Raw genomic sequence first — 14448 nt, 5'->3', positions numbered from 1 at the left:
GTCTTCGCCTCTTAACGTCTCTGAAATTATCTTAAAATATGGGAACTGCTTCAAATTTCCCACTAATTTTCTGAAACTAATGAAATTGTTCTCCCCCTAAAATTCCACCAATTTTCGGAGCTTACTAAACTTCTTTCAAATGCTCCCGCATTTAGCTAATGTTCATGAAAATTCCTTAAGTTCGCGGATCTCCCCTTAAGCTCCATAGATTTCATTTCTATGAAGTTCTCGAAATGTTTCTGTGAAGTTTTCGAAGTTTTTCTAAATTTCTGGAACTTTTGTGTTCCCGAAATTTTTCATGGAATTAGAACGTTCTCAAGATTTTTCTGAAGTTCATGAAACTTCCTCTAAATTATCGACAATAATTTAAAGCTAGTCTAGACTTTCCTGGTGTTATTAAAACTGTCTAATCAATTACTGAATTTTTTAAAAGTTCTATTGACTGCCTTGAATTTATCAGTACTTTTTCAGAACTCGCTAATTTACTGAAATTAACTGATTTGCACTGACGTTTCGACAATTTCCCTGAACTTATCTATGCTTACCTGAAGGTCTCTAAATTTGTTTAATAATCCGGCAAATTTTCTGATATATATTCATAATTCCCTGATGCTTCCGACGTTTTCGGATCAATCATAGAATTCTCGAAATACCCCATAATTTCACGGAACTCCTTGTAACTAGCTGCAAATTTGCTTAAGTTAATGGGACTTTTCTGAAGCTATCTGATCGTCCTCGAAGTACTCGGAACATCGCTAAATATCATGAAACTATCTAAAAATATCTAAATTTATTAGAAGTTCTCTGGAATTTCTTTGAGCTATCGCTGCTTGCTAAAAGTTCGCATTTTTTATATTAATGGAACTTCGTTGATGTTCTCTAATCAACATAGCTAATTTTTTGCATTTTTTAAAGTTCTTGAAATCTCCATAATTTAACATTTTTAAAATATTCTCACGTATTCCGGATGTTCATGCAATTTTTATCACGTTCCAGAAATTCTCTCGGAGCTTTGCGGAAGTTTCCGGAAATTCCCTGAACTTCTCGAAACTTCTTTAAGGTTTATACAATTTCTTTGAAATTATTTGAACTGCCCTTTGATTATCTGATTTGATATTCTCGCTTTCCTGAAGCACTCAATTCAATTGAAGATCTTGGTTCTACTGCGAAATAAATGGAATTCCCTTTAACACATTTAAATTTTCCTGAAATTTTTTGGACTTCTGTGATTTCTAAAGTTTTTATTGATTGATACCTGTGAAGTTCTCTGAAATTATAGGAACTTCACAAAAGTACCTGTAAATTTTCTGTTGCTAAAAGAACCGCTTTGAGGTTCTTAAAGCTTCCAGTAAGTTCCCCATATTTTCAGCATGTTAACTTTCCTTATGTTCCCGTAGTTGGGAGGGAGCCTTAGAGGTTCTTTTTATAACCTCTTCTTCTTCTTATTCTAGACATTTTACGCTTCTGTAGCAAGTGTTTTGATGGCTGTCAACTAAGTGTTCTAGATGTACTTCTACAGTAATTAATTGAAAGCTTGCTATGTCAACCAATGCATGAACTTGTATTATAACAAGCACAATGATACTCTATGCCCAGGGAAGTTGAGAAAATTTTCAACCTGAAAGATTTCCTCGACCGGACCGGGAATGGAACATGCTGCCTCTGGCTTTGGTAATACCGTGCCTTTACTGACTAGGCTATCGAAGACTTTAAATATTTTATAGATTTGATTTGTTTTTTAGTTTGTATTACTTCTGCGAGAAGTTAATGGTTTACATAGTTAACGATGCTAATTTCAAATAATAGACTAAAGTGGAAGTTTTATACGATAAATGAGCAGATGAAAGTATAGAGGTGATAGTTCAGTTAGAGTACGGCAGTGTGAAAATTGTATATAGAGAGTAGAAAGCGAGCAAGGACAACATTGAGGAAGGTACAAATCGGGTTGATCATCTCTTTTTACCAAACTCCCCCGTTGGAAAGGGATGGTGGGGGGTATCTCCTTCCCCGCCACCACCACTGGCAAATAGAGATGATCGCCGATTTGCTCATGTACCGACGATGTGTTTGAAACAGTTCTATCGATTGTACCGCACTCAAGTTGGATGTTATATGAAGGGAGGCATCCATTCGTAGGTTTGGCAATTGCAGCTATTGTTACCTCTAACACGGTATGTGCTCCTGTCTATTATCTGACGTGTGGAAATTGGAAAATTGGTAACGACAATGCAATGCTCATTTTTGTTTGTCAAACTTTGTAAACTTATCAAACAGAAATGATTGAATAGTTTATTACTGAATTATAAGAGGGGATGGATGGCATTCACTATCACCACATTACACAATCTGCTGATTTGGTGAATGAATACTTTTTGTGCAGATCTATAATAGAGTCTTACATTTCCTGGTTTGGTGCTAAAATATCCCAAATTTGTTATCGAAGTCAAATCTGCCCGCCTTTGAAGTCCTCCAGATATGTCCCAAAGTTCACCGAACCTAATAGAAGTGCACTTCACCCTTTACAACTCGATACTAGAATTATTTAGGTCCACCTTCAACCTAGTGTTGATTAATTCAGGGAATAAAGGACTCGCTTTTAAAGACTTCTGAACCTGAATATATAGTCCTTCGTGAATGTTTCCTAGATTTTGTTTATACAAAAACGGAACACTACACTATCTGGAATTGATGTCTCTGTAAGGGATTTGCTATCGGCTAATTATGTCTACACTCGATAATCATGACAAGCAAGCAAGTTTGATAAATTTTCAATAGTTTACTATTGATAATCAATCATAATTTTAAGTCTCAGCCAATCTTGGATGGCTAAGTTATAAGCATTTAAAACATTCCATGATTTCGTGATGCTACTACGATGAAATCTATACCAACAGTTGAAATAGGCGGAAGGACAAGATTGATAGAAACACACATTTCTCTAGAATCGAAACACACCCACGCAAACTAGCAATATCATTCGATAAAGGAAAGTTTGATCCATGTGTTAGAATGCTTGGATGTATTTTTACTCTCGAGCAATTTACGCCTAAAGCAATTCGACAGTGAGCATACATAAGGGCCTAAGCGCGATTATCGATTCTCTTCGTCGATTTTCTTTTTTGCATTACTACAGCTAAAGGTCCGTTTAGACTATCTGATTTCTTTGTCTGATTTTGACCACCGCCATAATGGAAAATCTGCTCGAATGTACTTTCTACACACTTTGTCGAACCCCCCCCCCCCCCCTGTTTGCTGGTGTTCACACTGCTTGTACATGTCGAAAGAACTGTCAATTAAGATTTCAAAACAAAACTGTATCATGAATCAAAAGTAAATACATCCATCATGAATTACCGGAAAATAGCTCTAGCTTCGGCAGGCGTATTAGCTTTTATTATTTTAAATGAACTTTGTGGAGTAGGATATGGTTGCTCAGGAGGAACACCAGAAAGGATCTAGCTCATCTTGTTCTTCAAGAAGTGTGATATGAAGACGAAAAAGGATATCAAAACTTCGCTAGAATGTCGATACCAACTTTCGACTAACTAAAGGGAAAAGTTCTCTACATGATTGAGTTCTGTTAAGAACTCAATTCTTCATATTTCTCTGAAGATTTTTGTATGTTTTCTCGTAAAATATATTTAGAGATCAACAAACTTTCCTGAAGATACGCAAATTTCTCGGTAGTTCTACAGATTTTTAAAAGTTCTGTGTTCTTCATAAGTTCTGCAAAATTTCCTGAATCCCTGCAGATTTAAGATCCTTAAAGATCAACAATTATCTCTGATGCTCACTAAGTTTATAATTATATACGAACTACTCGAAAGTTGTGTAATTTTCTCTGTAGATTTTCATGATTCAATGAATAACTGCCAATATCTCTGAACATCTACACAATTCCCTAAAGTATTAAAAGTTTATCTGGAAATTTTTGAGCTTCCCTGAAGTTTTAGGAAGTTCTCTGAAGATCCACTATTTGTTCTGAAATTGTGCAAGTATCTCTGAAGATCAACGAACTTTCTTGAAGTTCTGTTAACTACTCTTAAAATCCAAGAATCGCAATAAAATTCAGAAAATTTATTTAAACATCTGCAGATTTTTCAGTAGATTAACGATCTACACTCTGAACTTTTTTGAAGTTCCTCAAATTTCTGCAAATATATTTAAAGTTCTGAAAATACCTTTAAAATTCTGTAAAGTTTTGTGAGGCTCCGTAGTTTTCTATTCTCAAGATTTACGAAAAAAAACCTTGAGGCTCAATAAATTTCTCAGTAGATCGGCAAACTTCTCTGAAGTTTTGTAAATTCCTCTGTAGGCTCTCGGGCTACAAAATCTGAAAATTTCCCTGAAGATCTTTTAAATTACCTAAAGTTCTCCAAATATATCTGAAAATATTAGAGATTCCTTGAAGTTTTAAATGTCTCTTTCAAAATCTAAAAAATTCTCTGAAATCGTATATTTAAAAAAAATCGCCAGATTTCCCTGAAGTTCGACAAATTTCAATGAAGATTCATTAAAATTTCTGAGATTCTAAAAAAATTAAAATCTACACGCTTTCTTGAAGTTTATCTGAAGATCTATGACCATTCTTGTGATTTTTTCAGAAGTTCTGTATTTTTTTTTTTCAAAGTTCTATAGCTTTGTTCAGAAGATCTACGAACTTCACTGATATTTAAAAAAAATTCAGTAGATCTCTAAACTTCTGTGAAATTTCTGAATATGTGCTGTTTTCAAGATCTACGAACTACCCTGAAGCTCTGCAAATTTCTCAGTAGATCTCCGAACCCCTCTGAAGCTCTAAAAAAATCTTAGTAGGCTCTCAGACCTGCTGTCTGGCATGTTTATTCTCCTATAATACATGCTTCGTATCAATGAGGTACAGGGAGAGGTGAAGCAGATCGTGAAATATTGTTGTATTAGTAAACCCAAAAATCAACGTAAACGCAAGTAGTGACTTCAATAATTGCTTGTATCGTACAGGGGTTTTACTCACACAACTTAACCGATTGCTTCACCTCGGTAATCCAGCTCACTGGCTTCGTATTACATAACCACTGTTTTGTTGACCAGGCCATGATCAAAGCCATTACGGTATTTTTCGGCCAATCACACTGGAATATTAAAAATCAGTCAAATTATACACAGGACAGTATTGAATAGTGAAATCGGTTTACCTTACTGCTGGATGCCATCAAAACACAAATAATGCGTTATTTAGCAGTTCAAATCCGTGACATTTTCGGGGAAAAACCAACATTTTAACCTCACTTGCGGCTATTTTGCTGAACAAGTCGAATGAAAGTTAAACGCAAACCTATTTCGTTCGACAAATCAAGCGTCAAATCTCATCATCATGTCGAAGAAGTGTGAACGCATCCGAACTCTGCATCTGACAAAAATTATCGAATCAGACCAACAAATCAGATAGTCTAAACGCACCACGAAACAATTTTTTTATAATTTGTTCAATGCAGAGTTGTAACAGGTTGTAGTGGCTATCAAAAGCAACAGCAAACGCATCGAGAAACGTTAATTCTAGCGAGTTATTAACTTAAGAGAAAATCGACGAAGAGAATCGATCATCACGTTTACGCCCTTATGCATGCTCACTGTCAAATTGTTTACATTTTGTTGTTCCGCATATTTCATTTGTCGATCTAGAAATGGTACTTCATACCTTCGAGCAAGACGTAGTCCTACGTAAAAAAAATGAGAGAAACCACGACAATTTTTATTTATGAGGAATTCAAAAAATAAACAAAATGACATACAATTTGGTAAGAAAAGCTGCAATTTTTTTACCGATGCACAGAACCTCGGAAAACACATAATACATATTTGTTTTTAACAATTTACATGAATAATATTGATATTGATTGTTAAATGTGCAAAATTTTGTGCCAAATTATCACCTACACGGAACATGGAATTCGCATGGATCTGCCTGAGGTCGCTGCAATGCTGACACGAAAAGCGAAGCGTTGCGTCACGCGTCCAAAGGAATTTTTATTATTGATATTATTCTTCACATTCTATTTGAATCTATGCTCGACGATTCGTTTCGCGTTCCGTGTCAGCTTGGGCAGCGACCTTGGGATTTCTCGAATTAAGCGTTTTGTACAGTAGCTTCCCGAAATGTTGTGCGAGCTGATAAAATGTGTAACTTCAATTTTAAAACTGGAAGGCAGCTAATAATCTGTATCAATCAAAAATGTTTTATTCTGGTGGTTGTCAGCATTCAAGATACATTATTGTATTTCCAGCAAAATTTTCAAATTTATTACAAAATTCATTCAATGACAGGTGGTTATGACAATATTTTTTTTGTTTTACCGTATTAAGCCCCTGTATTTCCTCCCTTACCTATTTTTTTTAACTTTTATTTTCTGCTGACAAATCAGGAGCACTATCGTCATACGATTCAAACTATCGCGATTCACTTCAATTCATTCCACGAAAGTAAACAGACAGATATTCGATACCGTTTTCGTCGTCGTCGTCAAATTTCTTCCACTCCTTCAAATTGCACAGTACACCCGGAGGAGAATGTTGTGTTTGAACTTACTTTCCTCTCTTCTTCGGCAATCCACAACAGATCAAAACCTTCCAGTGTTGGTTGGTAGTCGTTGTAATTCAATCACTTTTTTCTCTTCTTTCTGTATTATTATTCCTCGTTTCACGTTTCCCACGATACAGACGTTCGAACGCAGATCAGCATGGGTTGGATACAGATTGAAACGACCCAAACACACACCTGTAGGATTCTGGTCGTGTTTTTTTTTCTCACTCCTGCTCAACAACTGCTGAAATTTGTGATGAAGAATTTCTTCAGCCAGCTTCAGCACCACACAACACACATACCTACACTTTGTTTCGTTTCAGCTTTTTTATCCGGATCGCATCACAAAACTAACCCTTATTATTTTCTTTTAATTAGCTATCATCAAGCATTAATTCCGTTTATTTCACTACGATTTTACCACCGAATCTTCATTGCCAATTTGAACTAACAATTTTTCAGCAGTTTCACAATCTAGGATCTCCCGATCTTCTCGCCAAACTCGATCTTTGTATACAACATTCTCCAGCAGCCCACAAAATCGTCGCTGTAGTTGTGTTGTGCAGCTAGGTCATGTTCTGCTCTTCCAACAAACCCAACACGATCGTTTTCTATCTTCTTGTATTCAAACACGCGCGTCTTTTGGTTCACCGCATCGCCAAAATCTTCGCCTGTGTGGTTCAAACGATCGGTTCTTGTGAATGAATTAACACCACTACTAGCACTTTTGCTGGATCTGCTGCAGCAGCAGCAGCAGCAGCAGCGACGGACGAACGCTGCAGAACAATAACGGTAAAACCACACTGCCTGCCAACAACACACGCACACAATCAGCAACCACGCAGAGTTGCTGCCAGCAGAAAGGTGTGTGGTGATCCTCTGTTGTGTAGAATGTAGCACTGAGTGATAGCACACTAGGCTACGAACAATCCAACCGAACGCGACGACGATCAAAACACGACTGATTCGGGTAGCGCAACATAAAACCGAACCAAGTGGGCCGCCGGTGCTTGGAGGAACCGGAGCGTTCGGCTTCATTCATGCTGATGAATGAAAGTGGAGTAAACGAAGTGAACACGAAGGAGAAAGACAGCTGCTCGCTTTTGAATGGATGTGAATGTTGTTGCCTACCGGTAGGCGTTGGTAGAAGGAATAATCACCCTGAAGGGGCGGAATCATAGCAGCTGTTGCCGTCCGTAAAAAACACACCCAATGCCCAAGATTCAGTTGCAATTAACTAAAACAAACATCTCTAGAGTAACATTTGAAATGGGCCTATGACAAAAACGAAAACAAACCAGAAAATTAATTTTAAATTTTTCCACCGCTATTCAATTTATATTCAAGAAAACTGAAGTATTTTAGGCATTTATATTGTTCACAATAACAATATTAACTGTATCTCAGTATACTACATCCAAAATATGCGAAAAGCTTTCAAAAATATAAGAAAATCGATAACAATTTAATTTCATAAATTAATAAGTCTTCTTGTAAATTTTTCAATGGATAGACTTTTTTGTTAAGCCGATGTGCTTGTCATCAGAAATAGTACGCCCTTTGCTAAGCCTTTTCGCAACGTCAAATAAATTCAAAACAAATCATCGACCCTGCCTCAAGCAGTAGGGCCTAGCTTTGGCTTTAAATTTTTCAATCATCGACCCTTCTACGTCACTAGACTTATCAATGAAATGAAATGCAATAAATGAATGGTTGGCCGTTTTAGCGTGAAAAATTAAAAATTATGAAAAAAAATTCGTTGATCGGCCGTTTCGAAAATCAAGTTATTTTTAATGATCAAAACACGATTTGTTAACGTTTTGGACATAGGTCCATTTCAAATGTTACTCGAGATCTCTTTTATTTTTTGACTTTATCAATTATAATCCGTCAATTTAAAAAAAAAGATTGTTATACCTATTCACGAATCTTACTAATAAAATCAATAAAACAACCAGTTGCACAAGTCGGGCAGTTCCTATCGAGGTAAGCCTAAAAGCACACATTTGTGCGAGTGTATGGATGTGTGCATTTACGCAAAGGCGCAAAATTCGATACTATGAAAAACGAACACGTGTTCTCAATAAACGCAAATAGACACGGTTTAAAGTTGATCCAAGCCGTAAAATTGTATAGATTGCTTTTTTCATTTACATTTTCTTGAAGTTAACAATGAGACCAGGCACCTGGGACAAAACAAAACAAAATATTAGTCCTGTTGGAATGAAACAGCAAATCGTTTTCAATCAAAGGTGTCTATTAAGTTCTACACGCTATTTCAAAACTACCCAAATTTGGGTAGAATCCACCCAGATCCGTCAAAACTGAACTCACCCAAAAATGGGTAAACTGTGTTGGGAGTGACAAGTTGACAAATGAACAACGTTGATCGGTATGATGTCAATGTTGTTCATTTGTCAACTTGTCACTCCCAACACAGTTTACCCATTTTTGGGTACACGGAAATGAAAAACTACCCAAAATTAAGTACTTTTCCCTCAATTCTTGGGTTCAGCCCAATAACCCAAATTTGAGTAAATCGCATATAGTAGTTTCCATTTAACACCGGCAAAAAAATTTACCTACTCTTAAGTATATTCTACCCAAAATTAAGTTTAATTCACGTAAATTTAAGAATATGCAATTTACTCAAAAGTAACTTATTGGGCTGAACTATATCGTTGGGTCGAATTTCTCGTTCCTTTTTTGACAACAATAACGAGTGCAAGTGAGAGGCTGAAGTCAACATTAAGTTAAAAGAACTCAAATTTTGGGTAGTATTCTTTCTCCGTGTAGGTTCAGTTTTGACGGATATGGGTGAATTCTACCCAAATTTGTGTAGTTTTGAAATAGCGTGTACATCTTTTCACAATGTATAGTGTCTCTATTTGTCATAGCAAGAAACTGTTGACAACGTTTTGATCTGGAAGGATTGTTTATTCAGTGGCTAAAGTTTCATCAATGCTTGGCATGCACAGTTGTACACACCAACTGCTCATTTGTTAATAAGTTTTCACTCAGTTGTTAAAATTCGATTTTCTTTAAAGTTATTGATAGATTAATATCATAGTTTACTATAGATATGCAAAGATTAGGTAAATCTTTACACTTGAATCAACACCAATGAATTTTTACACTTAAAGACCGAGATGTGCAACGAGCATTTCTCACTTCATTTTTGCAACGCAAAAACAAATACAGTTTATTATTAGAATTAAAATCTACTTTTTTTTACGTATCTATAACAAGCTTAAGCTTAATTTTATCGACTGCTTCAAACAGAACTATGTTTCGTCAATGTGTGCAAAGTTATTAGCAAATGAGCAGCTCGTGACCAAAACGATGTATGCCAAGCATGGTTTCATCATCTCAATTTTCCAAAATCGACTGTAAATACCGTGCTTAAACGTTACCGGAAAACACTAAAGTTTGATCTCGCAAAACGAAACAAACGTAGAAGTGGAACATATGAACGGAAATTACGAGCGAAGGTCATTTGTGTAATTCAAAAAAATTCTGGGATTTCCGGACGTGATTTAGTAAAAAGGTTAAATGCGGCGCACAGTACAGTTCTGTGAATCTGTATGCGAGAAGGTTTTCGGTCGTACCATGTCAGCAAGCGTCCAACAGGGTCGCGATTAATCAAAACCTGGTTGCCAAAAACCGTGCCATAAAGCTATACGAGTAAGTTCTGACAAAAAAAACGGACATATTTTGATGGACCATGAAACTTACGTAAAAATAGACTTTGGACAAATTCCTGGCAAAAATGTTACCGTAAGGGGGATGCTCCGGGTTAAAATTTGTCTTTGCAGATAAATTCGCTCGTAAGTTGATGATTTGGCAAGGCATCTGGAAAGAAAACAAAAGTTTTTATGACTGAAGCGACTATGAATGGACCACTTTACAAGGAGGAATATCTCCAGAAGAGAAGTTTAATATTTATTCAGTTACACGAAAGTCCCGTAAATATCGATATTATCGAGCGTATAGTTATCTTCTAACAGTCTACAGTGAGTTTGATGCACCCTATTTCGAACAAACCACCAGACGGAAATCTTAATGTGTATTGCATTCTATGTATGTCCTGTAATAAGAGCGTTCCGTTGGAAGGAGATTCTCTATCCCTACAGTGGATATCGTGTAAGTGCATCAGCTTACAGGTCCCCTGCGCTTCGGTCAGAGAGCGTATAGGGCGTCGTTGTGCCAATTTGGTTGTGGCACATTTCGAGTATGAGAGAGCAATTGCAGTTAGATCAAAAGTGCCTGAGAAAAATGCAAATACTTTCGCAAATTACCCGAAGTTGCGATAGTGAAGGTATGATCACAGACAAGCAGACATAACAATCTTAAAACCTTCATCGAAATCGTTTTTAACGGTCAATTTAAATGTTTCTTAGTTGGTAGTACCGCCACTTGTGGTGCACATAATCAATTCCCTTGCTTTTGACGTTTACACACTACAGCCTTCTGTAGATGACGGTGTGTTTACAATGAGAAATGTTCAATGTGTTGTGTCTGTTTGTCTGTGATATAACATTGAGGTAACGTTAGGATTAAATCAAAACATTGAGAAATATAACGCATCACTTTCAGAAATATTTCACTTCGCAACCGATGAACCATTCTGACGGCCATATGAGTCCCCAAGTAACCATATAGTCGCAATATAGCTTGTATATTCTTACTTTGCTTGACTATGGTTAGTTGGGGAATGTGATGAAACTGTCACTTCTTGAAACTGATCCCTTTCGTATTTCTTTCATTCTCTTTTCGCACACGGAGCGCTCGGTGGAACAGCGACTTTGGACGTGAGCCTCGTCCCAGATCACCATGGCAATTCATTTCAATTCAATGAAACCGACCAAAAAAGGCGGAATCATATTAGAACCAACCAAGGACGATCTACGGAAGGAAATTGCCGGTGAAGCACGGAATGAAATACGAAGCGTTAGAGAAAAAGTCCAAGGGCTTCCAAAAGAAGTAATCAACGACGGCGGAAGAGCAGAATATGGTGAGAGCTTTCCAATTATTAAAAAAAAAATATATCAAAATTAAAGTAAATACATGCCAGGTTTGAAAAAATATATTTTCAAACCTGGAAGCGTGTATGTAATACCAATATCCATTTGATAACGGTGATGCATACATGCGGGGCTTATTGTAAGTGAAAGTAACCTCGGAATGGGCGTGACTCTCCAGACATTCTGAAATGGGTTGCTTAATCTGCAATAGAGCTATCACCTTCTAACTCCCGGACTAGCGCTGTCTACAATGACCATAAATGCGACATTGTACAGAGAGTTCTTCCATAATAACACTGCCGGCCAGTGGGGGTTAGATTGAATACACACAGTGCATCAGCTTACAGGTCCACTCCTCCGTTTTTGTCCCTTCACACAACGGAACAGTAAAGATTGCAGGGTTGCATAGTTTGATCTTGCCATTAAGAGGAACCGTACGTTATGGCACTGGTGGTGGCTGCTAATCACATCAAAACATTACTTACACAAAAGTCCCGTAAAGTTCTGGCCCGACTTAGCCAGCTGTTATTACAGAAGGGATGTCATTGAATGGTATAAGTAGAATAGTGTCGATTTTATTGAAAACGTCTCAATCAACCAAATTCTTCAGATTTTTGTGCCATGGAAAAATGTTGGACAATTACCAAGCATAAATCGAAGATATGACAATCATAACACCATCTGATTTGGAGAAGTTGTGGAAAAACATTACAGATAAAGTTGCCAGTACTACCATAGAGGTAACTCTAAGACCACTGGGTCCCGAAGAAAATCATTATTATTTTTGGCTCACTCAGTACCAGAACAACGGTCCCAAGCAGTCCCAAGCTATTTCACTCACCCCTGCATGTTCTGCATGAATCCACACACCCCTGATGTTATCTGTCAAACTTTCATAGCGAATCAAAACAAACATAGTGTAGTAATAGAATTTCGACTAGAATAGGGTACGTTAATCGTTTGCTTGGGACCAATAGGCTACTAAAGTGGTGAGCCAATTTAAAATCGTTAGTTTCGTATTGATTGTTGGTACTACTTACTGTGCAACACATAATGGGAGATATTCAGCGAAAAGATCGAAAATTCATCCTTTTATTCCCTTAAAGCTAAATAAAAAACCTTCACAATGATACCTTTACAGGTTTTGTATGTTATGTCATGTGGATGTCTCGTTTGAACACGCCTATCATCACGGTCTCTTCTGTTCCGGAACCTTCCGAGTTCTCAACTCCCATCTCCGGACTAGGCCCAGTATGCTGATTCAGAATTGGATACCACGGTGTGAATTGAAACGCTGTAAACCAGAACACACTGCCTGTCGCATTATGGGAGACGTCGAACCACTCGATCAAGTCGCGCTAGCTGTTTCCCGCCATCAAAGTCGTTCAATTTCCTGCCATTAGCGTCATTCTGGACCTGCGGTCGAGTTCGGTGGCAGGGTCTTCCAACCATCGTTCTCAAGCAAGTATACATTAGAGAGTGTCTAGTATAAGAGAGGAGCGGACTGCCTGATTTTAAGCCAAACGAACTGTCAAAGCCAGAGCCAATCGAGCAGCGCCTATCTTGATTGCATTGGCAGTGTTGCTAGAAATCGCCTAGGCATACACACTTAGAAATAACTAATTTTACACGTGACGGAATCGATCTTTGACATAAAAATGAGACGTAAACAAACATGTCGTGTAATATTAAGTGCTCCGAGACGGAAAAGTTCATTGCTCGACGAAAAGTACGTTTGATTGAAGTTTATTTCGCGTCTGTTATGACTCAAATTTATGTCAAAATTGACGCTCGTATATGTCACTCTCAGAGCACCTAAATTTACATGAATTTTTCTAAGTGTGTAGGTTGCCACGGCAGTTTATTTTGAATCCACTGCTCTCTTATACTAGACCCTCTCTAGTATGCATACATTAGTTACAGTAATTTTCCTGATCAGCTTCCGTGTTTCAGTGCAACGCCTCATGCATCTGCCGGCGGTTTCCAATTGAGAAGCACTTCTGATACTACTCATTCACAACATCCGCTTTACTGTTAGAACAATCCTAATTCATCTCCGGGACGCACAATAGACTGCTCTTTGGAAGCTCCTGGTCCCTCCAATTCAGTCGTGCCGATTCCTGACAGCGCTCAGCATAGTCGTCATGGACCTGTGGCTGGATATGGATCAGGAGGAGTCTTCCAGCTTGCTTCTACAGGCAACTACAGACAATATGTTGAGCATTCACTGCCTGATGCCGATCAAATGTTCAGCAATTCGGACTATGTTAGTCATTGTGATGATGCCTCTGTAACTCCCAATCATGGGAACCCGGAACGCGCCGTAGAAAGCCCCCAATCCCTCCGTCTTAGTCCTGCCATCAGTAGCCTTCGTTCGTCATAGTCGTTCCGGACCTGCTGTCGGATGTGGAGAGGGGGTCTTCCAACCCACTCACTATGGCGAGTATTCAATCAGACTCGATGATGGTCAGTTATTGCCTGATGTATCTGTGATTCCAAGGGAGAACAGTCGTTCGATTCCTCGCCTTATGGTGTGTTTACACTTATGTTATTTCACTAGCGCTAATGAGCTAGCTGCTAGCAATAAAGCTCACTAGCATAATGTAAACATGGCATCAGCGTCTACCAGCATGAGATTTCAGGAGCAACTGAAATTCGTGCTAGTTGGCTAGTACACTAGCGCTAGCAAATTCGCACAGATGTAAACACCCCATTAAGCAGGACGTTGTGATCTTCTACCAAATGCCGTTGGAATGAATTCTGATGTTGAAGAGCACCGCCTAGCTGTATCTGATCGTTACTACGATGTAATTGTCCTGTGTGAAACGTGGCTCGATTCTCGAACGCTTTCCAGCCAAATCTGAC

The 14448-nt window shown here is 37.9% G+C and overlaps 1 protein-coding gene across 6 annotated transcripts in view; it reads right to left on the bottom strand.

Annotated features, from left to right (window-relative positions):
- sdk (sidekick cell adhesion molecule) overlaps positions 1-7499 on the bottom strand; it is a 362757-nt gene extending 355258 nt beyond the window's left edge. For all 6 annotated transcript variants that reach the window (XM_065228676.1, XM_065228671.1, XM_065228673.1 and 3 more), the window contains exon 1: positions 6364-7499. The gene's annotated coding sequence lies outside the window, so the exon portion shown is untranslated. The remainder of the gene's footprint in view (positions 1-6363) is intronic.
- Positions 7500-14448: the final 6949 nt, after the last annotated feature.

The sequence above is a fragment of the Ochlerotatus camptorhynchus genome, unplaced genomic scaffold (genome assembly GCF_037179485.1).
Source record: "Ochlerotatus camptorhynchus isolate MF236.1 unplaced genomic scaffold, CSIRO-AGI_Acam_v1.1 ptg000300l, whole genome shotgun sequence".
NCBI classification, from domain to species: Eukaryota; Metazoa; Arthropoda; class Insecta; order Diptera; family Culicidae; genus Ochlerotatus; species Ochlerotatus camptorhynchus.
This window is presented reverse-complemented; position numbering and strand designations above follow the sequence as displayed.